We start from the raw sequence: 26,364 nt of genomic DNA on the forward strand, positions 1-26,364 counted from the left end.
CCAAAAAAAAAAAAAAAAACCTTGCACCTTACAATTTTAGTGGCTGGGTAAAAGCTGCTGGGTGCTCGGGCAGGGTGTGTGTGAGTGAGTGAAGCCATTGGCTGTTTTCCAGGGCACGCGCACAGGCGCACACACGCACACACACGGCAGGCGCTTACATGGTCCATGCCCATATACAATGCATGGCAAGCCTTGATAGGGCCTTTATGCCCATCTAGTCTACACTGTATAACAGGTCAGCACACCACCCAAAAATAATACCAACAGCGCAGATTATTTAAAAAAAAAAAAGGTTTTTTGGGGGGGGGGGGGGGGGGGGCGGATACCTGTGATGCGGCGGCCACAACAAACTGTGGTTAAATTGGCCCAATGGTCCATTACACCCACCATAAAAAAGTCATGCCTCAGTTCCAGGTTCACTGTGTCTGGGCTCAATAGCCAGCAGTGGTTGCACGAGTGCCAAATTAACGAGCTAAATGAGCCAATAAGGGCAGAAATGGGACAGATGTGTGCACCTGTTAATGACATGCAAGGTTCGGCCTGGGTTACCATCCCACCTGGACTTTCTCAGCATAGCCATTACTTGATAAAAAATGGGGGGGGGGGGGCGCGGGGCGGGGCGGGGGGGTAAGGCTAGTAAGCTACTTCTGTGACATCCACTGGGAGGTACTGATCAGCTCAATTAACTGCTAATACTTGGCTTTAATTACTTCACCATAGCCCTCTGCTCCCTTGTCCAGCATGAGCTATTAATTGCAGAACCAAGCAGGCATGTGACCAGCGCGAGCTCTCTGAAACATGTACTGTAAATGGAATGGTTCTGCTTCTTCAATTCGTTTGGCTATGCTGCTCCCCTGGGAGTATGAAAATCTGCAGCTGCAGACTGGCAAGCGTTACTGTTAGAAAAGGCTCTAGTAGAAGAAGAATTAAAACTCCAGTGGATTTTTTTTTCTTTTTGTGATAAATGTTTTATTTGTTTTGTATGTCAGGTAGTTTAACTTTCATGCCACACTGAAAGGCTGCTCCCCCCCGCCCCCCACTATGAATGTCAGCCTGTGGGTAACTGTGGGCGACAGCCACACAGCCATAAGGCCTCTGCAATAGAGTAGGGGACATCACTGAACTTATGGCTTCACTACAACACAAAAGAGCCATTTTATGACCTCTGACATGCTGAAAGTGACAATAGGGGGCGCTGGTCTCTTTTTAGTTCAATTCTCCTGATGGTAGTGTTATAAGCTGGCCTTGCCCTTTCAACCAATAGGGTTAGCCCTCCTGCCTGTCCAGCTGATCCTCTCCAGGTGAGGGAAATCTCAGACAGGAAATGAGCTCAGATACCAGAGTTACAACATGGAGGATGGGTGTGGGATGAGGAAGGAGTTTTAGTAGAGCTAGATAGGTGGGGAAATCTACTATATAATCAGCATTAGAAGCTCAGGTTCTCTGAAATAGTTAATTTATAAGGGGCTATACAGAAGGATCTGCTGCTTTCCTTTTGACTGATATTTGAACAGTTAATAGGTCCCTGGGAAAAGGCAAAGAAAAGAGTTTCCTGTCATTTATGCAGCTGGTTTGTGAGTCGATCTACTAGCGTATGTGAGAAAGGAGAAATAGAAGCAGGATGCAACTGTGAGTTTTAAAAAGAAATTTATGTGTTGCCTATAAAAGCAGGGGAAAAAATGCCTGTTCAAAGAGCACAGCATTGCATTTAGATCCCTTTGTTTCAAGCTGATCTCCTGTAATAGCCCACTTGTCCTTCCTGTGCCTTCTAGTATTACTTTTGGGCCTGACTGTTAGGTGTAAAAATGGCATAGCTCTTTGGACTTCATGGCTGTGGTCACATGTTTAAATATTTTATTCTAAATTTACATTCATGTAGCTTGTGAGTAACTTCACAGAAGCAAGCAGACTAATGCTGATACAACAGCAGCATAAATGAGATCAGAATTGGGCCTTAATTCTGCTAAAGCTCTAAACCAGACTAAATCAAGATCTAAAAGGAAACTATGGAGAATGATGATACCCAACAGTCCAGAGTCTTATAAATTTCATTCCAACAATGCTGCTGCAGTGCTGGGGAAAATTAAAATGCTGGTGGGCATAATTTGTAAATTTAAGGAGAAGCTGGAACTGGAATAGAGTTTGTAAAGGAGGGGATAAATGTGCACAAACACCCGCTGAGTAGAATATAAAGCACCCAAAGTGCCAGAAATCCCATTATGATTTGATGGCCACAAACTGATTGAAAGCCCATACTTGAAAGCAGCAGTGATGAATTCAGTAAAAGTAGGCTCCTCTGATACTTGATGCCATGGTGAGAAATTCAGTCTCTTATCGGTTGGATCAGTACAATGGATACAACTCTCAGAGATTTTTCAGGAAGGAATGCACTCCATTCCAGCTGAATTAATAGTCCCTTTTACAGCAAACAATATTGCATCTCTGAGATAAAAGTACTTCACAAACTATAGGCAGGGATCAGCTGAAACCCCTTTAAATGTCTGCTTCTAAGGTGGAACGTGGTGGCCATTTTACAGTGTAAAGCGTAACTTAAAACCAGCTTCCAAAAAGGTCCGCTAAAGAGAGCGATTGACAATAAAAGGGAAGGAAGCTAACTTTATTAGCCCAATATTCTAGTTTCCTCTTCATATTACAGCGCTGTGGTTGTCAACAGAGTGGTGTCAATCCTCTAAGCCCCAAATGTTAGAATCCAGCTTTAAGAAGAACATTGTCGTATTTGTGCTTTTTAATTTCCCTATCTTTTTTCATACTGCACTCATCAAATACTAAACCCTTTAAAAATATTATCACCGTGACAAATAACAGCTTGGATTATTAAAACTGAAAAGATTTAAGATTCACTTTTTGCATTACTTATGCTATTTGGCACTGGCCATTTTCTTTAGTTGGAGCTATAAGAATAGGCGAGTCAGTTTCATTTTTGATTCTAGTCAGTTCTGCTTTCTAGTTCTCAGGCACTGGGGTTGTAATGGCTTGCAATGGGAATTTTTCCTTAAAGGTACCTATTAGAATTTAAAGGTATTAACTATGGAATATTTTTAAAGGCTTCCGTTTTTATTAATGAGTTGCTAGCATTCTTAAATAGGCAAATTCTAAACTCCTATAAATCAGTATGGACTTCAAGAGAGCTATATTGATTTACATCCCCAGCTGGGGGTCTAGCTGAGATTACAGATACAAACTGAGGAGCAGTAGAGAGAATTTAATAAACAATATGAGCCAGATCCTCCACTGACAGAGCATAGACATTGGTCGAACTACATTGATTTATAGTCATTGATGATCTGACCTTGTATCTTTACAGCTCCGTTTAGACATTGAGAGACAGCATTTCCTCCTGCATCAGCCCTTCTCTGAGGCCCACCGTAATGTTGATGAGTTTAGTCCTTCTGACTTTCTCCAGGCTTAGTTCTCGCTGAGCTGAGATTTGATGTAATTTATTTCTAAGCCAAAAGCAAATGCAAATGAGCATGAAAAAAAAGACTTATTCCCAGGTGAGTATTAAGATGACTGATTTGTCTGCCAAAAATCTATTGTCCTTCCAAAGTCTACAGTAAATGGCCTGAGCACATTTGTGAGGGCGAACACAAGAGATGCTCTGATGATTGCAGGTAAGATTAAACCTGGACTCCAGTTTTATTCTTGCATCACGTATCAACCATGACAGGCTTAGGCTATAGACAGTATACATGGAGGTCAGAGTACAGTAAGAAGCCTGAAATTCAGAGTGTCACAGCTAAGTGACTCTGTACTAATGGTCCAGTGTCAATAAAACTCATATTGTCATTGAGAGGGTCTGTTTGTTGGTAATTTCAGAGGTCCTGGAGCTGGGCAGACAAATGCGCGAACATGATGTAAATTTCTATATCAAAATAAGATCAAAAGTAATGGTTGAGGTTTGTCAGGACTGGACAATGTGGGGAAATTGACCAGCATAGCTGCAGCAGAATAGATGCTGCATTACATCTGCTCCCCTGGAACTCCTCCATGTGGGCCCTCTATTCTGGAATCACTTTGCTGGATCCTCTTCTTTCTCAAACCTGTGGGGCTCAAGAACATGAGTTAATACTGACTAATTCAGGTGTAATGTTCATAGCTTCCTTCTCCACGCTATCGCCCACCTTCCCTGCCCACCAACACTTACCCTTCCTTTGCCTGAAGAGAGAGGGCAGCACGATTTGATGAAGCCTTTGGCAGCTCAGTGCCACCAGAGTTATTGCCAAGGGATGAACAGGGCTCAGGGCCAGGAGACAACATGGGGACACGCAGCCTTTGCAGAGAGACCCGTGGTTCCTAGTGACTGTTCCAAGTTAGTAAGTTGTAAATCCCACTTACTACCAATCTATGCAGCCAGGTCCTGGGCAAGATCTCATCTCTTATTACAGCCACTTTGGAGGCAGAATGGTGAAGGACAGTTCCCTTGGGGAACTTCTGTGTGCCACCCCCTGCACTATACTGCCCCACCAATGTGCTGAGTGGCAAGGGATGTCATAGGGCAGAAGGGAGTGCATCTGGGACAGTCCAACTATGTTGAGCTACACAGCAGTCTATAAGCTGAGGGAGGGAGGGAGCAGTTGTAAATGGATTTAGCTCCAAGGACTAATGCTGGTTCGTCCAATAGCCCAGAATCCCAGAACTGCAAAAATACAAAACCCAAACACTCATGCACATGCTGGGCTGGACTTCTTGTGAGGTGCCCCAAAGTATTCAGCCGGCTGTCTTTAAATCAAGACTGATATTACCAGTTTACTAGCATTACAAGTAACCTATCAGTTGGGAATACCTTTGGCCTATAAGATGGTGTTAAAGAGACCCTATCCAAAGATGGAAGGCCAGGACATCCCACAGTACCTCAGTCTTGTGTTCTTTGGTGTCCACACTCCTATAGATGGTCATTTTGTTAACAGAGCAACAAGCAACCATGTGATTAAAGCAGTGGATTGGGACTCTACTGACTTGCTGTGGGATTTGGAGCACTTCCCCAGACATTTCTGTGCCTCAATTTTTTCAAGTTAAATGGAGATGATTATAGTTACTACAAAGAAAGAGGATCATGCAATGGTTACAGGCCCTAGCTAGAACTTGGGAAGGTTCGCTTTCTTGATCTGCCACTGACTCCCTGTGCGACCACAGGGAAATCTATTGGCCTCCCTGTGCCTCAGTTTCCCATCTGTACAATGGGAATAATATCATTGCCCTGTGAGGACAAATACATTAAAGACTGTGAGACACTCGGATACAAGTGATATCGGAACCAGACAGGACTTGTCTTTACTTGGTAGTTTATCAATACTTCAACCATCGATCTACTGGCGGTCAATTTATCACATGTGCTTAATTTACATCTATCTCTGAGCAATCTCCCATCCACCCCTGTACTGAGACAAGAAGAAGTAGCTGGAACTGACAGGCGAGAGCCCCCACTTACTTTACTGCACAGAAAACACTACCGTAAGTATGTGACTTCAGCAACTATTTGCATACAGGAAGTTGCATAGGTTAGAAAGATGGGAGATTTAGTGTAGACAAGACCACAGGTTGATACAGTGGTGGGAAGTCCTGCATATCTACTTTATATTGGCAGGTATCTGCATCTACTGATGTGGATGCAGATATCCACAGCTAATTTTTGCAAATATGGATACAAACGTTTTATCTGGAACTCTGCAAATATGCATATATCTGCTTTAAATCCATGGGTATCCGCATCCATGGATGTGGCTGCAGAAATCTGTGGCTCAATTTTTCAGCTACAGATGTGGAAACAAATTTTTTATCTAGAATCCTGAAAATGTGCAGATATCTACGTGTGGATGTGGATATCTATGGATCATTTTTGCAGATAAAGATGTGGGTACCAATTCTGTATCCACGCAGGGCTCTACATGAGAGTAAGGGGAGGCATATTGTGAGGCTTAATTAATTTGTATTTGCAAAAGCCTATGAAAGCTGCTGGTGAATTGCAACATCTTAGCTAATAATAACTGCTTCACTAGAAGGAAAGCTAAAATCCTATAAATAGGCTGGCACCTTTCTCAGGGCCAAATCCTGTGGCCAATCAACATACAGAACTCTGCTTTGAGCAGTACACAAGCGGGACCTTCATTTATGGCCCTCCAGTCTGTCTCTGCCCTGTTCTCCCAGGAAGATTTTCCAGATCAGGGAGAACTAAAGAGCTTGAGATTTTTCCTCCTGGCTCCAAAAGTAGCCACGCTCCTGCAGGACTGGCACAGGCAGGCCCAGCCAATTCTGCATCTGGAGCCCCGTCACCTGTTCCCCTCTAGCTAGGTCGGCAGAGGTTTGGGTTAGAAAGCCGACACTTTCCCATGCCACTTGTGCTCTTGGCTGTCAGACTCTGCGATGTGAAAAGCTGCTGACAGCAGATTATTTCCTGGCTGTCGCTCCTCCTTGTGTTACATTCTGGGCAGAGAATGAGCTAGAATCAGGTCCCTACAAATTAGGCAGAAGAGAGAGTGCTGGTTCCCCTCTGGAGAATTACAGACAAACCCTTCAGCTTACCAAAGGAGTTATTCACATGTTAGGAGGGTTCAGGGTGGGCTGCACCACAGACTCTGGTCAGCTTGGTGAGGACTTACAGCATAGCCTGTGCCTGCTTTTCATACCTGCTGTGATTCAGAGATGTGTTGTTGTGCAGCCGGAATCCAGAGTTTGCTGAGCTGATTTGCATGTTAATACTCACAGAGCCCTCTCAGGTATCTCTTTGCACCGCTGCTGTCTCAGTTCTGGGAACTGAATGGAAAGCTGTTGCTTGTGGGCGCAGAGAGCTTTTCTCCTGTAAAAGATACAAGGAAGGCATTTGTCAGTTGTAGTCTCCAGCTCTCTTCTGAGTGAGGATACGTTAGAAGGCTATCATACCAGGCAGCTCACTTGGTGGGTACGCTTATTAACACCTTTTAGTTCTCCACATTCACTGCTATATCTAATAACACAACCACACTCAGGCTGCACTTTTCAAGTGAAACCGTGGCCCTGCTGAAGTCAATAGCAGTTTTGCCAATGATGTCATTAGACCCAGGACTTCTCCCAATAGGTTTTCAATGTTATACAGATGTTATCTGAGACCTGGTGTACACTAAGGACTAAAATCAAAATGTAGGGTCTTATGTCAATTTTATAAAGCACCAGTCTTCACCACAGGGCTTAGTAGGTTGATTTTAAGAGGCTCTGATGTCGACTTCTTGAAAACCAATTTCACTGGGAGTAATACCAAAATCAATTTTTCAATGTCGACCTTATGCTAGTGCAGATGGCAGCATTATTAGAATCGATTTTATTAGCCTCCAAAATATCCCACAATGCCCCTGATGTGTCCTTCTGGTCATCACTTTACCTCTGCTGCACTCCAGGTGAGCAGGAAGTATGAGACAGGAAGCAAGGGTCATCAGCCTGGGAATTCTCATTTAATTTCCTTTCTGGCCAGCATGTCCAGCTGACTTCAGGAATACACCTCAGCAGCACATCTACTAGCCATGAGTTGAAAGGGTCACAAAACAGCCCCAGCATGGAGCAGTGAGGATATCCAGGACCTCATCACTGTGCGGGGGAATGAATCTATCCTCATGCAGCTCAAAAACAGTAAAAGAAATGCAGACATTTATGCAAAGATATCACAAGGAATGCTTCAGACAGGGTATACCAGGGACATTCAGCAGTGCTGTGTTAAAAATCAAGGAGCTCAGGCAGACATACCAAAAGACCAAAGAAGTCAATTGTCAGTCTGGGTCATACCCCCAGGCATGCTGCTACTCTGAGCAGCTGCATCTTATTCTGGGGATAGACCCAAGCACTTTCCTCAGAAAATACCTGGACTCTGCAATGGTGCTCGGCAGACCTGTGCCAGTAGCAAGGAGGATGAAGCAGGGTCTGAGGGGATAGACGAGGAAGAGATGGGTAACAGCAGAGTGCATTCCAGAGCAGAAGCTAATCCTGCAAGCCAGGAGCTGTTTATAACATTGGAGCTGGTTCCCTCATCCCAGGAGGTTTCAGAGGCAAACAGTGATACTGGAGAGATGAAAACAATGAAGTCCTGTGGCACCTTGTAGACTAACAGGTTTTTGGAGCATAAGTTTTCATGGGCAAAGACGCATCTGATAAAATGGGTCTTTGCCCACAAAAGTGTACACTCCAAAAAATCTGTTAGTCGATAAGGTGCCACAGGACTTCTTGTTGTTTTTGTAGTTACAGACTAATACAGCTACCCCTCTGATGCTGGAGACCGCACTTCTGATGAGTATGATTTTTAATACCAATAATAGTATGGTACAAGTAGGGAGCGGGTGCATCTTTGCCAATTTTCCTGAGAACAGCTTGTTTATATTTGGACAGGTCACTGAAGCTGTTAGATGGGCACTTTTTGATTCTCCTCACTTGATTTCTGGGGAGACCTGATTTATTCCCTCTTCCATGATAAGAAACCTTGCTACACCAAACCATCAGAAAGTAATCTGGAAACATGGCACCACAGAGCATTCTTATGTATTTTCCAGCCCTGTACCTGGACAGCCCGAGCATTCTTTTCTTATCAGCCTCCTCAGAACAAGAAAAAAAGGGATGTCTCCTTTGGCAACCTGGAAGCCCAAATTCTGCACTCCGACCACCAGACTGCAGTGCTTTCATATTGTCAATTGCCATTTGCTTATAGGGGTTTGGGTGCCAGTTGCATTGATTTTTGCACTGTGTAGGCATTTATGCTTTGGAACCTTGGCACTTTGCATAGTGCTTGTCACAACAGAATCCTAGTCTGTGAGCAGGACTCCGAGGCATTATGGCAATACAGCTAGTATTAGTCTCTCAGAAAAGAAAGGTTACTCACCGTAGTAACGGTGGTTCTTCGAGGTGTGTCCCCGTGGGTGCTCCACATTAGGTGTTGGGCTCGCCCGGCACCGCAGATCGGATCTTCCAAGCAGTTTCTGCCGGACCGCGCATGCGCCGGTGCGCGCCGCTCCCTTGCGCGCTCCTGGCCACGTGCGCGATCCGGTCCCCGCCAGTTCCTTGACCAACTGCCTCGGATGCTCCTGCAAAACACTAAACAGAGATCCGAAGCCGGGAGGATGGGCGGGTAGTGGAGCACCCACAGGGACACATCTCCAAGAACCACCATTACTACGGTGAGTAACCTCTCTTTCTTCTTCAAGTGTCCCCGTGGGTGCTCCACATTAGGTGACTACCCAGCAGTAACCCAAGATAGGAGGTGGGTAATCGGATCATGTACAGCTTGTCCCCGAGAGGACCGCTGTCGAGAGCTGGGTATCCTCTTGGAATACCCTGTGAAGGGCGTAGTGCTTGGTGAAGGTGCCATAGGATGACCAGGTCGCCGCTCTGCAAATGTCCTTTAGCGCAACGCCCTTGAAAAAGGCTGTTGATGCCGCCACCGCCCTAGTGGAGTGAGCCCTGGGCGGGGCTAGTAAAGGAGTCTTCTTGAGTTCGTAGCACATTTTTATGCAGGATACGATGTGCTTCGAGATTCTCTGCGAAGAGAGACCTTCTCCTTTCGATTTGGGAGCGAGAGAGACCAGGAGTCTATCCGTTTTCTGGATGGGCTTGGTCCTGTCTATATAGAAGGCCAGCGCCCTCCTCACGTCCAGGAGGTGTAGGCGCACCTCTTTGTTAGAGTTATGAGGCTTTGGATAAAACGAGGGTAAAACAATAGGTTCGTTAATATGAAACTCTGAATAAACCTTAGGAACAAAGGCTGGATGCAGCCGTAGAGTCACCGCCTCCTTGGAAAAAACAGTGCAGGGTAGCGTTGCCATAACTGCCCCAAGCTCGCTCACCCTTCGAGCCGACGTGATTGCGAGAAGGAAGGTCGTCTTTATCGTAAGGAGGCGGAGGGAAACAGTGGCTAAAGGCTCGAACGGTGGTCCCGTTAGCGCATTAAGCACCAGGTCCAAGTTCCACGAAGGTGGAAGCAGTTTCCGAGGAGGGTATAGGTTTACCAACCCTTTGAGGAACCTGGTAACCATGGGATGGGCGAACACCGTGTGCCCTTCCTCTTCGTGTCTGAAAGCTGAAATGGCGGCAAGGTGGACCTTTAACGAGGATAGTGAGAGTCCTCCTCTCTTGAGGTCCAGTAAATACTCTAATATTACAGGTATAGGCACCGAAAGGGGGGCTAGCTGTTTGGTAGAACACCATGCCGTGAAGTGAGTCCATTTCTGCTTGTAGGTCTTCCTGGTGGAAGTCCTCCTGCTACTTTCTAGGACTTGTTGCACTTCCTCCGTACATGTGCTCTCTAGGGAGCTGAGCCATGGATTAACCACGCTTGTAGTCGCAGGCCTTGGGGGTGCGGATGCACTATGGACCCCTGGGCTTGCGTGAGCAGATCCGGCGCCACCGGAAGGGGCATCGGTGGCCGGTCCGACATGCACAGGAGTAGGGGGATCCATTGCTGTCGATCCCACGTTGGGACTATCAGGATCATTCGGGCTCCTTCCCTCCTGGCTTTCTGCAAGACTTTGTGGATCAGCACTGTGGGAGGAAAAGCGTAAAGCAGGGGGCCCCTCCAGGAGATCGCGAATGCGTCCCCCAGGGACCCCCGTCCCAGTCCTGCCCTGGAGCAGGATCGTGGGCACTCCTTGTTGTGTTGAGTGGCAAACTGGTCTATCTGGGGAAAGCCCCATGTGTGAAAAATCGGTCGTAGCAGATCGGGACGGATCTGCCACTCGTGCGTGAGTGCGAAATGCCTGCTCAGCTGGTCTGCCTTCACATTGTGAGCGCCTGGTAAGTACGAGGCTTTCAAGGTTATATTGTTGGCGATGCACCAGTTCCACAACTGGACTGCTTCCGCACATAAGGCACGGGACCGAGCTCCTCCTTGCCGATTTATATAAAACATGGTGGAGGTATTGTCTGTACTGATCCCAACTACTTTGCCTTGTATATGGTCTCGAAAGTGTCTGCAGGCGTTGAACACTGCTCTGAGCTCCAGTATATTTACGTGCAGCGACTGTTCCGTGGAGGACCACAGCCCTTGCGTCACCTCTTCACCCATGTGTGCTCCCCACCCTATGTGGGAGGCATCTGTAGTAAGAAAAACTGATATTTGTGGTTGGTGGAAGGGTACCCCTGTTAGCATGTTCTTGGGGTTTACCCACCATTGCAGGGATTTGCGCACCTCTGCTGTGGGCGACACCACCCTGTGAACCGTGTGTGCTGCCAGTTTGTATACGCTCGCCAGCCAGTGCTGCATGCTGCGCATGTGTAACCTGGCGTTCTGGACTACGAACGTCGCTGCTGCCATGTGGCCCAGCAGCTGTAAGCACGTCAGAACTGGCACCGTAGGGCTGAAGGTGATGACTTGCACGAGGGAGCCGATGGCCCGAAAGCGTGTCTCTGGTAGATACACTCTCGCTGTAATAGAATTTATGCGTGCCCCTATGAACTCTATGTCCTGTGTGGGGTCTATCTTTGATTTTGCCAGATTGATAACCAGGCCAAGCGAAGAGAACGTGCCTGCTGTGACGCATATGATGCGTAGTACCTCCTCCTTCGAGGCCCCTTTGAGTAGGCAGTCGTCCAGATACGGGAATATAAATACCCCGTCTGTGCAGGTAGGCTGACACCACTGCCAAGGTCTTGGTGAAGACTCTGGGGGCCGAGGAGAGGCCAAACGGTAGGACCTTGTATTGAAAATGTTCTTTGCCTACCGTGAACCGGAGGAATCGTCGGTGAGCCGGATGAATAGTTATGTGAAAATACGCGTCTTGTAAGTCGAGGGCTGCGAACCAATCTCCATCGTCCAGTGCCGTAAGGATGGAGGCGATTGTGACCATCCGAAAGCGTTGCTTGCGCAGGTACTGGTTGAGGCCTCAAAGATCTAAGATGGGCCTCCAGCCTCCTGTCTTTTTCTCCGTGAGGAAGTACCTCGAGTAGAACCCTTTCCCTTGCAGTTGCTCCGGCACTCTTTCCACTGCCCCTATGAGCATGAGATGGTCTACCTCCGGCTTGAGCCTCGCTACGTGGGAGGCCTCCTGGAGGTGGGGCCTGGGTGGAGGTCGTGGTGGTGGGAGCGACTGGAAGGGGATGGCGTACCCCGTGGCTATGATCTCCAGCACCCATTTGTCTGTGGTGATCCTTTGCCACTGGTCGTAGAATGGTCGGAGGCGATGGTGGAATAACCGCTTCGGATGATCTTGTGCGATGGTAGTGATGGCGCAGCCCTGGATCTGTGTGTCAAACTTGTGGCCTTTGGCCCTGCCCCGAGGACGCACGGCTCTGTTGGGAACGTCGCCTGGGAGTTCTGTACTGCTGGTGCTGTTGATGTCGCCCTTGCTCGTAACCCCTGTGGTACTGGGGACGCTGTGGCTGGTACTGGTACCGTCTTTGTTGAGGGTAGTACTTTTTCTTTCTGTATGGAGGGGTCTATATCCCCAGGGTCCTAAGTGTGGCTCTTGAATCTTTACTGGAATGAAGGACCAAGTCAGTTGATTCAGCAAACAGCTTCTGCGTGTCGAAGGGAAGATCGACGATCTTTGCCTGCAGATCCCTCGGTACACCCGAAGTCTGGAGCCAGGACTCCCTTCGCATCACCACTGCCGTAGCTGTGGAACGTGCTGCTGTGTCCGCAACATCCAGGGCGATCTGAACTCCCGTCCTCGAGGCCGCGTAGCCTTCTTGCACGATGGCCTTGAGCAACGGTTTCTTGTCCTCTGGAAGCGAGTCCATGAGGGAGGTTAACCTAGTGTAGTTGTCAAAATTGTGGTTCGCTAGATGCGCTGCATAATTTGCCATTCGCAACAGTAGTATGGAGGAGGAGTAGACCTTTCTGCCAAACAGCTCTAGCTTCTTGGCATCTTTGTCTGTTCCCCCTGTCTTGAATGGAGATGTCTTTGATCTTTGTTGTGACGACTCTACCACCAAGGAATTTGGTTGTGGGTGGCTGAACAGGAACTCCATGCCCTTCGCCGGCACGAAGTATTTCTTGTCCGCTCTCTTGTGGACAGGCAGAATAGTCGCAGGGGTCTGCCATATCGTAGTGGCGGACTCCAAGATTGCTTCGTCAAGCGGTATTGCTATTTTGGAGGAGGCCGGAGGTCTCAGATTTTTGAGGAGCTTATGGTGTTTCTCTTGCACCTCTGCTGTCTGGATGCCTTGCGTGAAGGCCACCCTCTTAAACAGCTCTTGAAACCGTTTGAGATCGTCCGGAGGATGACGTCCCCCAGGGCCGTAGCCTCGTCCGGGGAGGAGAGCGAGGAACCACTACGATACGCCTCTCTGGACCCTTCCGGTTCCTGTTGGTGATGGTACATCCGCTCACTGGAAGCTTGCGAGGGAAAATCTCGGGGTTCCATAACCAGTTCCCCCTGAGATACTTGAGTCTCTGTCCCCGTTCGTGATTGCCCTCAGGGATACGGGACCATCTGTGGGGATCTTTCCCTGGTAGAATGCCGGTGGTGTCTATGCCCCGCGTGACAGGGACGACCATGGCAGCATGGGCACTGTTCTTCGGAAGGTGACCTGGACCACTCCCTTGGTGCGTACCCCCTGCGTCTGGGGAAGCGAGATTGTCGAGAGACATGGGACACTGGAGAGAGCGATTTGCGATAGTACTCCAGCGGCTCAAACCCCAAGAAGGGTGAGGGTGGTCCCAGCCAGGGCGAGGCTGGTTGTAAAAATGGAGACGGGGGCTCCGGGAAGGCAAGGGGTGACCCCTGCCTTCTACTTGGAGTCCGCAGCATGAGCGGAGGGCTGAGAGAAAGCAACTCTGCAGCCCTGTCTGGAGAGGGGCTGCGGTGCCTTGTTTTCTGTGCAGCCTTCCCCCTCCCTTGAGGGGGTGGCTCCGCCCCCTGACGTGCAGGGGATCTCGGCCCCATCCACGCCGCGTTCGGCACGCTCTTGGGCGGTGCCGCGCGGGGGGCGTCCTCCGGTGCCTGCAGGCTGCGTGCCTGCGCGCTCTGCACCGCCGGTTCCCCGGGGGTCGGTGCCGCTGCCGGCGGTGCCGCCGGTACCGGCGCTTGTTTAGCCGCCGCCCTGCCCGCGGTGCGGGGCGGCTGTTTGATCATTGGAGGCTGAGCCGCCTCCACTTGGCTCTCCGTGCCGCCGCCGATCAGCTGTTGCTGCGGCTGGGGGCTGTGCGCTCCTCCCGTCCTGCTCGCTGTTGCTGCCGGCAGGGATCGGGTTGGGGAGACTTTCCTCCGTTTTTGCGCTGATGGGGTGAGGGAGGCAGCTTTCCTTTTATGGGCCCCGGAGGGTCCCTCCTGCTGTGGCCGCTCCGGCACGTCTGGCTGGAGGGCCTTGTCGAATAGCAGCATTTTAAGCCGCATCTCCCTGTCCTTCCTTGCTCTGGCTGTTAATTTTGCACAGAAGGAGCATTTCTACGTGACATGGGACTCCCCAAGGCACCTTATACAGTGACTGCGCCCATCAGACGCTGGCATTGCCTCTCGGCAAGACTCACATTTCTTGAATCCTGAAGAGGACATTGTTGGTGAGTCTTTTAGTTGTTAATCGGGTACTTAGCACCTTCTCTGTGCTGTTTTCCCCCTCTCGGATAGCCTGTCGCGGCAGGAGGGCTAATGGCCCTAGGCTCCTGGCGTCCGGTGCTCCGCTTGTTACTTGGACTGGACTGAATTCCGTCCCGCTTGTTGTTTCTTGGTTTTTTTTTTTTTTTTTTTTTTTTTTTGAAAATAACAACTGGCTAACTTAACAATAGACTAAGAACTTGAAAACTTTAAAGAAAACAGCTAAAAACCATTGAATACGCTAACTTGGCCGTAGCCTAGTCAGATTCCGTCTGCAGCCGACGGTGGTTAAGAGGAACTGGCGGGGACCGGATCGCGCACGTGGCCAGGAGCGCGCAAGGGAGCGGCGCGCACCGGCGCATGCGCGGTCCGGCAGAAACTGCTTGGAAGATCCAATCTGCAGCGCCGGGCGAGCCCAACACCTAATGTGGAGCACCCATGGGGACACTCGAAGAAGAATATCCACTTCTTTGTGCTTAAACCTGATAACAGAAGAGCTGGGGCATTCTGACAGTCCCTGGAGTTGTTCATTATTTATTCCTTCTTTTACTAAACTGCACCAAAAAACAAAACAAAAAAACCTACCCCAGCTGAAGCATGCTGGGCTTCCCTGAAACACTTGTAAAAACACATACATAAAATAACAACCCTACCAATTCTCCCAGATCAGATCCAAACAAATCCCAGAGACAGCATAAATGTAACGAACATTCATCCTCGTGCAAGAGTCTCATACCATTACTGCTTTAATGGGGACCTTGATCGGGTCGGGGTGGAGAGGTCCAACCTTAATGTGCAATATGGAGTGTGGATCAGATCACCTGTTGGGATCATGTGGGCATGGGTCACTTAATAGATACTCTGCCTCTCCAGGGGCTTTGCACAGTGGTGGCACCTTGGTCTCTGCTGTTCTCTGCCAGGGGCACACGACAAGGTAGTAGTCTCCAGAGGACTGACATGCTTTAGTTTAACAAGAGTCCTTGGGCTCAATATAAGAAGGTAAAATTGAAGGGTTTGTGACATACAGGCTGTCAGGCTAAACAATGGAATGGTTCTTTTTGACCTTAAACTAGACCAGACTAGGAAATATCAGGTAGGTGAGGGCAAGTTAAACACTGCAGAGTGCCTGGAAGCTCGACTGTTTATTCACTGTGTGGAGGGATGAGGTGAACGAGGTAGTATATTTTACTGGACCAACTTTGTGTGGCTTGAGAGCTTGTCTCACTTTTTCCAAAGGAAGTTGGTCCAATAAAAGACGTGATCTCACCCACCATTTCTTTCTAGAATCCTGGGATGACATGACTACAGCTACAGTGCATAGTTGCTGGATAAAATCCATCCTCTGTGCAAACAGGCAGCAAAAGAAGCTGGCATGTTTCAGAGAGTTAGGTGAAAAGCTCCCCTCTTTAGCGGTTAATGGTTAGCCTGAGAATCAGGAAAAGTCTTACACAAAATGTTTAAAGTCCCTTTTGTCCCCAAGATCATCTCAAGGTGAGTCCAGAAACAAATAAATAGCAGAAATGTGCTGGTATTTATTATTTTGATTTTTTTTAAATGTTGCAATCTGTTTTTAAGTCAAAAGTGCTGAATCAAGTGATATCTGCTGATACCGAAGTGAAAAGTAATGTCAGAGTGCATTTGTTCTGGATAACTTACAGATACCTGCAAAAATTATTCATGAAGCTCTGCCCTGAAATCTGAGGGCATAGTGAATTGTTCCTTTAAATTAATGGCTCCGTGAGAAGCTGCTTGGAGCCAATCAGTTGAGGACAGCTGTAAATGAAGTTGGATTTTAAAGGTATTAGATAAATATCTGAGAGCTACCCCTGCTGTGCATTTATAACATCACCTTTTAAAAGGCTCAGTTTTGCAAGGTGCCCAGAGTCCTCCAAATTTACAACAGCTATTTTTGAGGTGTTGGCACGAGCCCTGCTACCCCAAGTCAGTGACCATGGGCTGAGAGATTCATTCTCAGATGTGAAACAGATCTACCCACCCTAATGTCAGTGGAAGTGGAGAGCTTTCAGTATCTACCATGATTGGGCCTCTCTGCTGCTCTGGGGTTCAATTTGGATAGTATGTCCACTGGATTTCCACCTTTAACTGCTCAACTGAAATTTAAGTTCTTCTCTCCTCAGTTATTAAAGCTCCAAATTTGTTTCTTGTTCTGAAATTGAAATTAGCCAAAAAAAAGTTCAATAACCCAAGTTACACGTACAACATGATGGGGTCAAATTTAGCTATGACAGATCAGGAAAGGGATCTTGGAGCTCTAGTGGATAGTTCTCTGAAGACATCCATGCAGTGTGCAGCGGCAGTTAGTAAAGCAAATAGGATGTTAGGAATTATTAAAAAAGGGATAGAAAATAAGACAAAGAATATCATACTTCCCCTACATAAAACTATGGTACGCCCACATCTTGAGTACTGTGTGCAGATGTGGTCTCCTCACCTCAAAAAAAGATATATTGGCATTAGAAAAGGTTCAGAAAAGGGCGACTAAGATGATTAGGGGTTTGGAACGGGTCCCATATGGGGAGAGGCTAGACAGACTGGGACTTTTCAGTGTGGAAAAGAGGCGATTGAGGGGCGATATGATAGAGGTATATAAAATCATGAATGGTGTGGAGAAAGTGAACATAGAAAAATTATTTACCTTTTCCCATAATACAAGATCTAGGGGACACCAAATGAAATTGATGGGTAGTAGGTTCAAAACTAATAAAAGGAAATTTTTCTTCACACAGCGCACAGTCAAACTGTGGAACTCCTTGCCGGAGGAGGCTGTGAAGGCCAGGACTCTATTAGGGTTTAAAAAAGAGCTCGATAAATTTTTGCAGGTTAGGTCCATAAATGGCTATTAGCCAGGGGTAAAGTATGGTGCCCCTAGCCTTCAGTACAAGGGCAGGAGATGGATGGCAGGACATAAATCACTTGATCATTGTCTTCTGTTCTCCTTCTCTGGGGCACCTGGCATTGGCCACTGTCGGCAGACGGGATACTGGGCTGGATGGACCTTTGGTCTGACCCATTTTGGCCATTCTTATGTTCTTATGTTCTTAAATGAAATGAAATAAAACAAAAGATTTGTGAGACAATGTAAGTGTCTGAGGAAGTGAAGAATGATCCCCAAGAGAGAAGGAAGATGTGGCTGACAAACCAAATGGATATAAAAGCTGACAGAAAAGAACTAAATTAGCAACAAATATTTTTCTAAGTTTGTCAACAATGAAAAATCATAGAATCATAGAACAATAGAGCTGGAAGAGACCTAAAAAAGCCATCAAGTCCAGCCCCCTGCCCTGGGCAGGGCCAAACCCATCAGATCAGCCCAGCCAGGGTTTTGTCAAGGCAAGACTAAAATACCTCCAGGGATGGAGACTCCACTACGTCCCTGGGTAGACCATTCCAATGCTTCACCACCCTCCTAGTGAAAAAGTTTTTCCTAATAATGAACCTGGAACTTCCCAACCACAACTTGAGACCATTGTTCCCTGTTCTGCCATCCGTGACCACTGTGAACAGCCTCTCTCCAGCCTCTTTGCAATCTCCCTTCAGTAAGTTGAAGGCTGTTATCAAGTCCCTGCCCAGTCTTCTCTTCTGCAGATTAAACAGTCCCAATTCCTTCAACCTTTCTTCACAGGTCATATGCTCCAGCCCCCAAAATTATTTTGGTCACCCTCCGTTGGACCCTCTCCAGTGTATACACCTCCTTCCTATAATTGGGGGCCCAGAACTGGACACAGTACTCCAGATGCAGCCTTCACCAAAGCCGAATAAAGAGGAATAATCACTTCTCTGAATCTACTGGGAACACTCCTCTTGATGCAACCTAATATGCCATTAGCCTTCTTGGCTGCAATGGCACGCTATTGACTCATGTCCAGCTTCTTGTCCATTACAACTCCCAGGTCCTTTTCTGCAGAACTACCACCGAGCCAGTCGAACCCCAGCCTGTAACAATGCTTGGGATTCTTCCAGCCCAAGTGCAGGACTCTTTACTTGTCCTTATTGAACCTCATCAGATTTCTTGCAGCCCAGTCTTCCAATTTGTCTAAGTCACACTGGACCTATCCCTACCCTCCAGCGTATCTACCTCTCCCCCAAGCTTAGTGTCATCCACAAACTTGCTGAGGGTGCAATCCAACCCCTCATCCAGGTCATTGATAAATATGTTGAACAAAACAGGACCTAGAACCGAACCTTGGGGCACTCCACTAGAAACCGACCACCACCCCGACCTCGAGCCGTTGATCGCTACCCGCTGGGCCCGACCTTCTAGCCAGCTTTCTATCCATCTTACTGTCCATTTATCCAATCCACATTCCTTTAACTTGCTGACAAGAATATTGTGGGAGACTGTATCAAAAGCTTCGCTAAAGTCAAGATAAATCACATCCATTGATTTTGCCCTATCCACAGAGCTGGTTATCTCATCATAGAAACTAATCAGATTGGTCAGGCATGACTTGTCTTTCATGAATCCATGCTGACTATTCCTGATCACTTTCCCCTCCTCCAAGTGCCTCAAAATTATTTCCTTGAGGAGCCCCTCCATGATTTTTCCAGGGCCTGATGTAAGACTGACCAGCCTATAGTTCTCTGAATTATCCTTCTTCCCTTTTTTAAAGATGGGCACTATATTTGCCTTTTTCCAGTCATCCGGGATCTCTCCCGCTCGCCACGACTTTTCAAAGATAACGGCTAGTCAACGATATACACCAACTCCCTCAGAACCCTCGGATGAATTAGGTCGGGGCCCATGAATTTATGTACTTTTAGCTTTTTTAGATAAGAACATTGAAAATGAATTATTTCAATATCCAGATGATGATTTGAAGGCAGCAACATCCAGTGGATATTAAAATCATACTGGTTCCGCCACTGACTTCCCATGTGACCTTGAGAAACTCACCACGCCTCTCTGTGCCTCAGTTTCTCCATCTGTAAATTTGGAACAATGAGACTTACTCACCTTTGCTTTTGGATCCATAGATTAAAGTGTTCATTATTATTTTTAAAGGTTGGGAATGTGGATAAGGCAACCAAATACTACTGAAAATCACTGGGGCTTGGGTGCCTCATTCTGCTGGGTTCCAACCACTCATATTAAGTGAAACTTAAATACGGCACAGGAGAGGTAGGGAAAACACATGAAATATGAATCTTTAGTCCCAGGTTTGCCACAGGGAGGGGTTGTTTCAGACCCAACAGCCCCCTTCCGTGGCAGGGGGGTATGCCCCAGCCCAAATAGGCTGGAGTGGCCTTCCAAGCCACCCCTCCTACCTTCCCAGCTGCCCCTCCTCCCCCCAGGGACACTGTGGATGGGGCTACTCTGGCCCAGCTGGAGTACCCTCGCCTTCAATGGCCCTGCAGGGCTGGAGCAACCCTCAGCCCATGCTGTTAACCATAAGCAGTAAGCCTCAATGAGGCTTCAGGCTTACCAGTTAACCGGTTGAATGTTAACATCCCTAATGTGGCTAACTGTCTACTTGGGACTAGATTGAAACACACCAAACTTTTTCACGTGGACCACAAGACAGCCATCAGATAAGGCACTATGAACCATCACCAGCCTAGGCTGAATTCAAACTGGCACCTTCAAGTGAAAGACTATATCCCATTAACAATTCTCTGAGTTATGCAGGTCCCCATTTAAATAAACTTTTATTTAGTCCAGGAAATGCATTTTGCATAATCTCACACCCACGGTGTTGACCCAGTAGAGGTCAACAAGAAAATCTATTATGTTCAGCTGAATCTGTAACTCTAGAACGCAGCAATTAAAATGAATTTCTTGTTGAAATGCTATCTGGTGGCACAAGTTATGCGCTAAGGTACTGTTTTACTCTTTGTGTACTAGTGACTGAATAGATAAGACAACTTGTGCAAAAAACACGAGAGGTGTAAGAAGAAGACTGCATATTTTGAATGCATCTGAACTCTTTATCTTACGAAAACATATGAGGAGGCGGGAAGCAAAGCAAACAGAGACAAAGTACTCTCAGGAATGTATAAAAGGAAGCAAATCAACCATTTACAGGAACATAGATAAGAGCAACCTTGCGAAAGCTTGTGTGTTATGTTTTGGAGTGTTGATAACATAGCCTTCTAACATTGAACATTTCCATGGTAATAAATCCATAGTTACGATTTCATGGGTATGACTCACAGCACAACATCAGGGTGACAATGGTGATACAACACAGACCACGTGAAAACACAGGCCTCTTCTGTGACAAGAAACAGTAACTGACCAGTCACTAACAGGTTAGTAGTAACCTTTCATAACCCTGAATTAGGACCCATGAGGGGGATTGGAAATTGATGTTACCAGATTTCTTTATTACAGTTGCAAACACAGTATTTTATTTTAAAACCCTTCCTGTATGAATGAAGGCCCAGCAATGAGCAGAAGTGGGGAATCAAAGAGGATGAATCAAGGAGTGGCGATGGGCAGGATCGGTTCTGAACCAGCTTTATGCAGCACTTAACCTTTGAACTGGTACCTAGACGCTGTGTTAGCAGGAACAGTTAGAGCAGAGTGCTCTGAAAATGGACAGGCTTGGGTTTGCGATCTCTGGTGTTGAGTTTAGTAGAGGAGCATCTGCTGATATGGCTCTGTTTCAGAAGTTTTGCTCTCAGCTCATTTGGTTTATATTATTACTTGTATTAAGCCAACTGCATGGCATGTGCTTGAATTAAGTAGGATGACAAGGCCGCTATCCCAAAGAGATCACAAGAGATCTGATATAATTAGCTGGCCCCATTACTGCAATACCTGAATGTCACACATATTTTATGTATTTGTTCTCATAATATTCCTGTGATATTTGGCTGCCCGAGAAGATTCGTTAACCTCATACGGCCGTTTCACGATGACATGACTGGCTTTGTTCTTTCGAACGGCAAGTCCTCAGATCCATTTGAGGTATCCAATGGCATGAAGCAAGGGTGCGTGCTGGCCCCAGTGTTAGTCAACCTCTTTTTTCACGTGTGTCCTCAGCCACACAGTTAGGGACCTGGACCATGGAGTCTACATAAAGTACATGTTTGATGGGTCACTTTTCAACCTTTGTCGTTTGGATAGTAAAACCAAGACGCTTGAGACGCTCATCCTGGAAGCCCTTTTTGCTGATGACTGTGCACCTATGGCACACAAGGAATCTGATCTCCAGTTTATCGTCAATAAGTCTGCTGAAGCCACTTGCCTCTTTGGTCTGACCGTCACCCTAGGAAAGACTGAGCTACTGTTTCAGCCTGCTGCAGCATCTGATGCGCTCCCCGCTTCAATCTCTATTGAAGGAGCAGAGTTAAAAACAGTAGACGAGTTGAAGTACATCGGCAGCACGATAACCAATGATTGCTCCCTTGACAAAGAAATCAATGCCAGAATCTGCCAGGCTAGCCAGGCACTAGGACATCTGAGAGCATGAGTGTTGAATCAGCACAATATTCGACAGTCCACTAAACTGAAAGTGTATAAGGCTGTTGTCCCAACTAGTCTCCTGTATGGATGTGAAACCTGGACCTTGTACAGAAAACATGTGAAACTGCTGGAGCACTTCAACACACGCAGCCTGAGGTCAATACTGCACACTCGATGGCAGGACAGAGTCACAGACCTGGAAGTCCTTGACAGAGCAGAAACCACAAGCATTGAAGCTATGATTCTGAAAGCACAGCTTTGCTGGCCAGGTTACGTCATATGAACAGAGGAGTCAAGAAACCCTCAGCAACTCCTCTATGGTGAACTCTCCGAGGGCAACAGGAATCAAGGTAGGCCTCGCAAGAGGTATAAAGACCACATGAAGGCCAGTGTGCTCAGTGGTCTTGGTGGGTGCCTATTTGCAACAGTTGTATTGTGCTGATGAGGCTAGAGAGTTACTGAGCTGCTGATTCCTCATGGAAACATTGTGACCCATTTAATTTCATCCTTGATGTAACTGTGCCAAAAAAATTCTTTCACTGATCATGGAATCATATAACGCCAGAACTGGAAAGGATTTCAACAAGTCATCACGTCCAGTCCCCTGCCCTTATGCAGGAACACTGTCCAGAGCAGGGGTCATCAACCAAAATAGCAAGAAGAGCCATTTTTTCCTATTTGCTAAAAACTCCTTAAGTCAAGAGCTACAATGCATGTGAATACAAGATGATTCTTAATAAATAACATCTAAACATACTTTTTATAAACTCTGTTTTAAGAACAGTGCACACACACAGATTTGTAATGCAATAATTAGAAGTTTGTGTAATGTGATGTTCACAGACTTTTGACATATTCTATTTCCTCACACTTTACATGTGTGTTTGTACTGTCTTACTGACTTTAACTCCTGACTGAACCTTCTCTCTCTCTAGAGGATGCTACGGGGAATTTCGAGATCACATATTGTTTGCTAAGTAGAGATGGGTTGCTCATTTTTGGGCTTTCATATGTTCAACTGTTATTAAAAAAATAGTTTTTGTTTAACTTCGCAATTATAGCGTCAGGAGCCACAAAGAAGTCCTTAAAAAGCCATGGGTTGCAGAGCCCTGGTCTAAAGTCTCTAGACCATCCCTCGTACATGTCTATCTAACCTCCTTTTAAACATCTCCAGTGACAGAGATTCCACTACCCCCCTAGGTAACTTATTCCAGTGTTTAACTACCCTGACAGATAGGAAGTTTTTCCTAATGTACAACCTAAACCTCACCTGCTGCAGTTTAAGCCCATTGCTCCTTGTCCTATCCTCAGAGACCAAGGAGAAAAATATTTCTCCCTCCTCCTTGTAACACTCTTTGAGGTACTTGAAAACTGTTATGTCACCTCTCAGTCTTCTCTTTTCTAACACTAAATAAGCCCAGTTCTTTCAGTCTTTCCTCATAGCTCATGTTCTCTAGACCTTTAATCATTCTTGTTGCTCTTCTCTGGTGACCATCTCCAATTTCTCCACATCTTTCTTGAAATATGGTGCTCAGAGCTGGACACAATACTCCTCCCACTGACACCTAATCAGCAGAGAGTAGAGAGGAAGAATGTTTTCTCGGGTCTTGCTCACAACCCTCCTGTTAATTCATATGAGAATCATGTTTGTTTGTTTGTTTGCAACAGTGTGACACTGTAGACTCATACTCAGCTTGTGGTCCACTATGACCTCTAGATCCCTTCCGAGACAGTCACTTCCCATTCTGTATGTGTGAAACTGATTGCTCCTTCCTAAGTGGAGTACTTTCCATTTGTCCTGATTAAACTTCATCCTATTTACCTCAGACCATTTCTCCAGTTTGTCCATATCATTTTGAATTCTGACCCATCCTCCAAAGCAGTTGCAACTCGTCCCAGCTTGATATCATCTGCAAACTTAGTAAGCACACTTTCTATGCCAATATCTAAATTGTTGATGAAGATACTGAAAAGAATCAGCCCCAATACAGCCCCATGCAGAACCCAACTTGTTATGCTCTTCCAGTGTGATTGTAACTTATTAATAACTACTTGCTGAGAATGGCTATCCGGCCAGTTATGCACCCTCCTAATAGTAGCCCCATCTAAGTTGTATGTGCCTAGCTTATTGATAAGACAATCACGGGAGATGGTATAAAATGCCATACGAAAGTCTACGTATACCACATCCACCGCTTCTCATTTATCCAAAAAGACCTGTTGTCCAATCAAAGAAAGCTCTCAGATTAGTTTGATGTGATCTTTACAAACCCATGCTAGCTGTTACCTATCACCTTCTTTTCTTCTGAATGTTTGCAGATGAATGCTGTAATTATCTGCTCCATTATCTTTCCTGGCACAGAAGTTAAATTGACTGGTCTGTAGTTTCCTGGGTTGTTCTTATTCCTCTTTCTATAGATGAGCACTCTATTTGCCATTTCTAGGGTTCTGGAGTTGCTCCCAACTTCCATGAGTTTCAAATATGGTAGCTAAAGACTCACATAGCTCTTCTCACAGTTCCTTGAGTATTCTAGGATGCATTTTATCAAGCCACGGTGTCTTGAAGATATCTAACTTTTCTAAGTAATTTTTAACTTGTTCTTTTTTTATTTTATCTTCTAAACCTACCCCCTTCCTACTAGCATTCACTATGTTAGGCAGAGTTGAAATCCCTCATTTTAGACAGTTTGTTTCTTATCACCTAGTCTCACTGAGAATCTTTGTGGGAAGCCAGGAAGATTTGTTTCCTGACAAATTTATCCACCTCTGTTGCTTTATATCCTCCGTGACTTAACATTCTCTCATGACATCACAACCAGGCCCATGCAGATGGTGGAGCTATCCCCAAGGGATCCAGCAGCCAAAGCAAACTTGTAAATGATGGCTGGGCTTTCTTGCAGACCTATGTAAGTACTAGATGAAAGATGCAGTAGACAGGCAGTGTGGTATTTAAAATAGGACCTTTCTTCAAACAGCTTGTGGATTTGGTTTCAGATTTGTGGAACCAAAATTCATCCCTGTAGCTTTTTGTCCCTTTTACAAAGTCTCTCATTTGTTCTTCTTCCCCATGCCCCCAAATTTGGGCTATAATACAGATGAATTTCAATAGCTTTCTTCTGACACAGAATAAGTTTTGTAGTTTCCCTGGAGCAACAGCAGCACTGTATTGATCATATTTACAACAATGCATGCCTGTATTGATTACAGATGGGTCTGAGTCACATAATTTTGGTCTACTGTTAAGTGTCCCTCCAGCATTAAAAGATTCAGATCCAAGACTCTGGTTTGGCCCTGGCTCTAGCATGTTCAAAGAACTTTTTCAAATAGTTTTTTAAAGAAGGAGTGGGATGATGCAAAACCACAGCCTTGTGCTACCACGCCAGGGCCTGATGGGCGTAAGGTGTCCCTGCATCTTGGGAGCAACAGACAGCACTGACAGCCTGAAGTGTTACATCGTTGTTATTTAAATTGTTCAGTAAATGTTAATAAAGTGAGTACAACATTTGGGTTTGGCGTCCTTGTGTGTGAAAAGGGCTTTTTTCTTAGCAGTCCTGCCCCACCACTCTTCCAAGGGCGACCATCCGTCCAGGTTCCAGTGGGACAGACCTGTATTTGGGACGCCAGGATAGTGTCCCAATTTATTTTGTCAAAAGGGCTAATTGCCCCTTATTTTTGGGTGGCTGCAACCCACTTCCCCCCTGGTTTGGGGAGCTGGGAGCTGGACCCAGCTGTGGCTACCCCACCTCTCCCAGCTTCCCCCAGCTGGGGGAGCTGGATTTGCACAGCTGCTCCCTGGCTCTCCCATCGTGCTGTGCCTGTCCCCAAGCCAGCTTCCCGCAGCTGGGGGAGCCGAGAACCAGAGCGGCAGCTGGAGCAGCAGCAGGGTGGCCCCCCAGCTGGTGGAAGCTGGGAGGAGCTTCACTGGCAGGGCGACACTCTCCACAGGGCAGCCACCTCTCGACTCCCAGCTCTGGTGACCATCTGCGCCGTTTTGGCTGGGATGGCATCATTCGCCCTGTCCCATACGTGGGCGGGGGAGAGACGGTCCCCCACCTCTTCCCAGTGTTATCATAATGAACGAATGAATAACGCAGTCACGACAGGCAGGACTCACCTCCATTCACATTCACTCACCTTGCTGCTTGTTGCAGCTCCCGGCAACGCCAGATTTGTCGCACTGGCAGGATGCCACAGAGCAAGTGGGTGTCCCCCTGTGATGTCATTGGCTGTGGCAACAGGGCAGAACAGTGATGCCGCCGCGCGGAGCTCCAGGCCCGGGTCGCGCAAAGCTTGCCGGACTCGAGGCTGACTGGCTCCGGTGAGGTCGGTCGCCATGGTAACCTCCCTTTGATTCCTCCGCCTCCACCTGCACGGGGCTCACGTGACCCTCGCCGCCCGGGGCTCACGTGATGTTCGGTTGCCGAGAAGCTGTTT

At 46.9% G+C, this 26,364-nt stretch overlaps 1 protein-coding gene and 1 long non-coding RNA gene across 2 annotated transcripts in view; one reads left to right on the forward strand and one right to left on the reverse strand.

The window, feature by feature from the left end:
- Window positions 1-667: 667 nt before the first annotated feature.
- Window positions 668-26,203, reverse strand: LOC142001521 (uncharacterized). Its single transcript, XR_012642515.1, has 3 exons — window positions 26,065-26,203; window positions 6,645-6,814; window positions 668-4,061 (listed from the first exon to the last, which is right to left on the reverse strand). It is a non-coding gene; the product is annotated as an uncharacterized LOC142001521 (long non-coding RNA).
- The window catches only part of TBCEL (tubulin folding cofactor E like), a 31,094-nt gene continuing 30,927 nt past the window's right edge, over window positions 26,198-26,364 (forward strand). Inside the window, exon 1 of the mRNA XM_074976844.1 lies at window positions 26,198-26,248. The gene's annotated coding sequence lies outside the window, so the exon portion shown is untranslated. The remainder of the gene's footprint in view (window positions 26,249-26,364) is intronic.

Source organism: Carettochelys insculpta, chromosome 25 (genome assembly GCF_033958435.1).
Source record: "Carettochelys insculpta isolate YL-2023 chromosome 25, ASM3395843v1, whole genome shotgun sequence".
Classification (NCBI taxonomy): Eukaryota; Metazoa; Chordata; order Testudines; family Carettochelyidae; genus Carettochelys; species Carettochelys insculpta.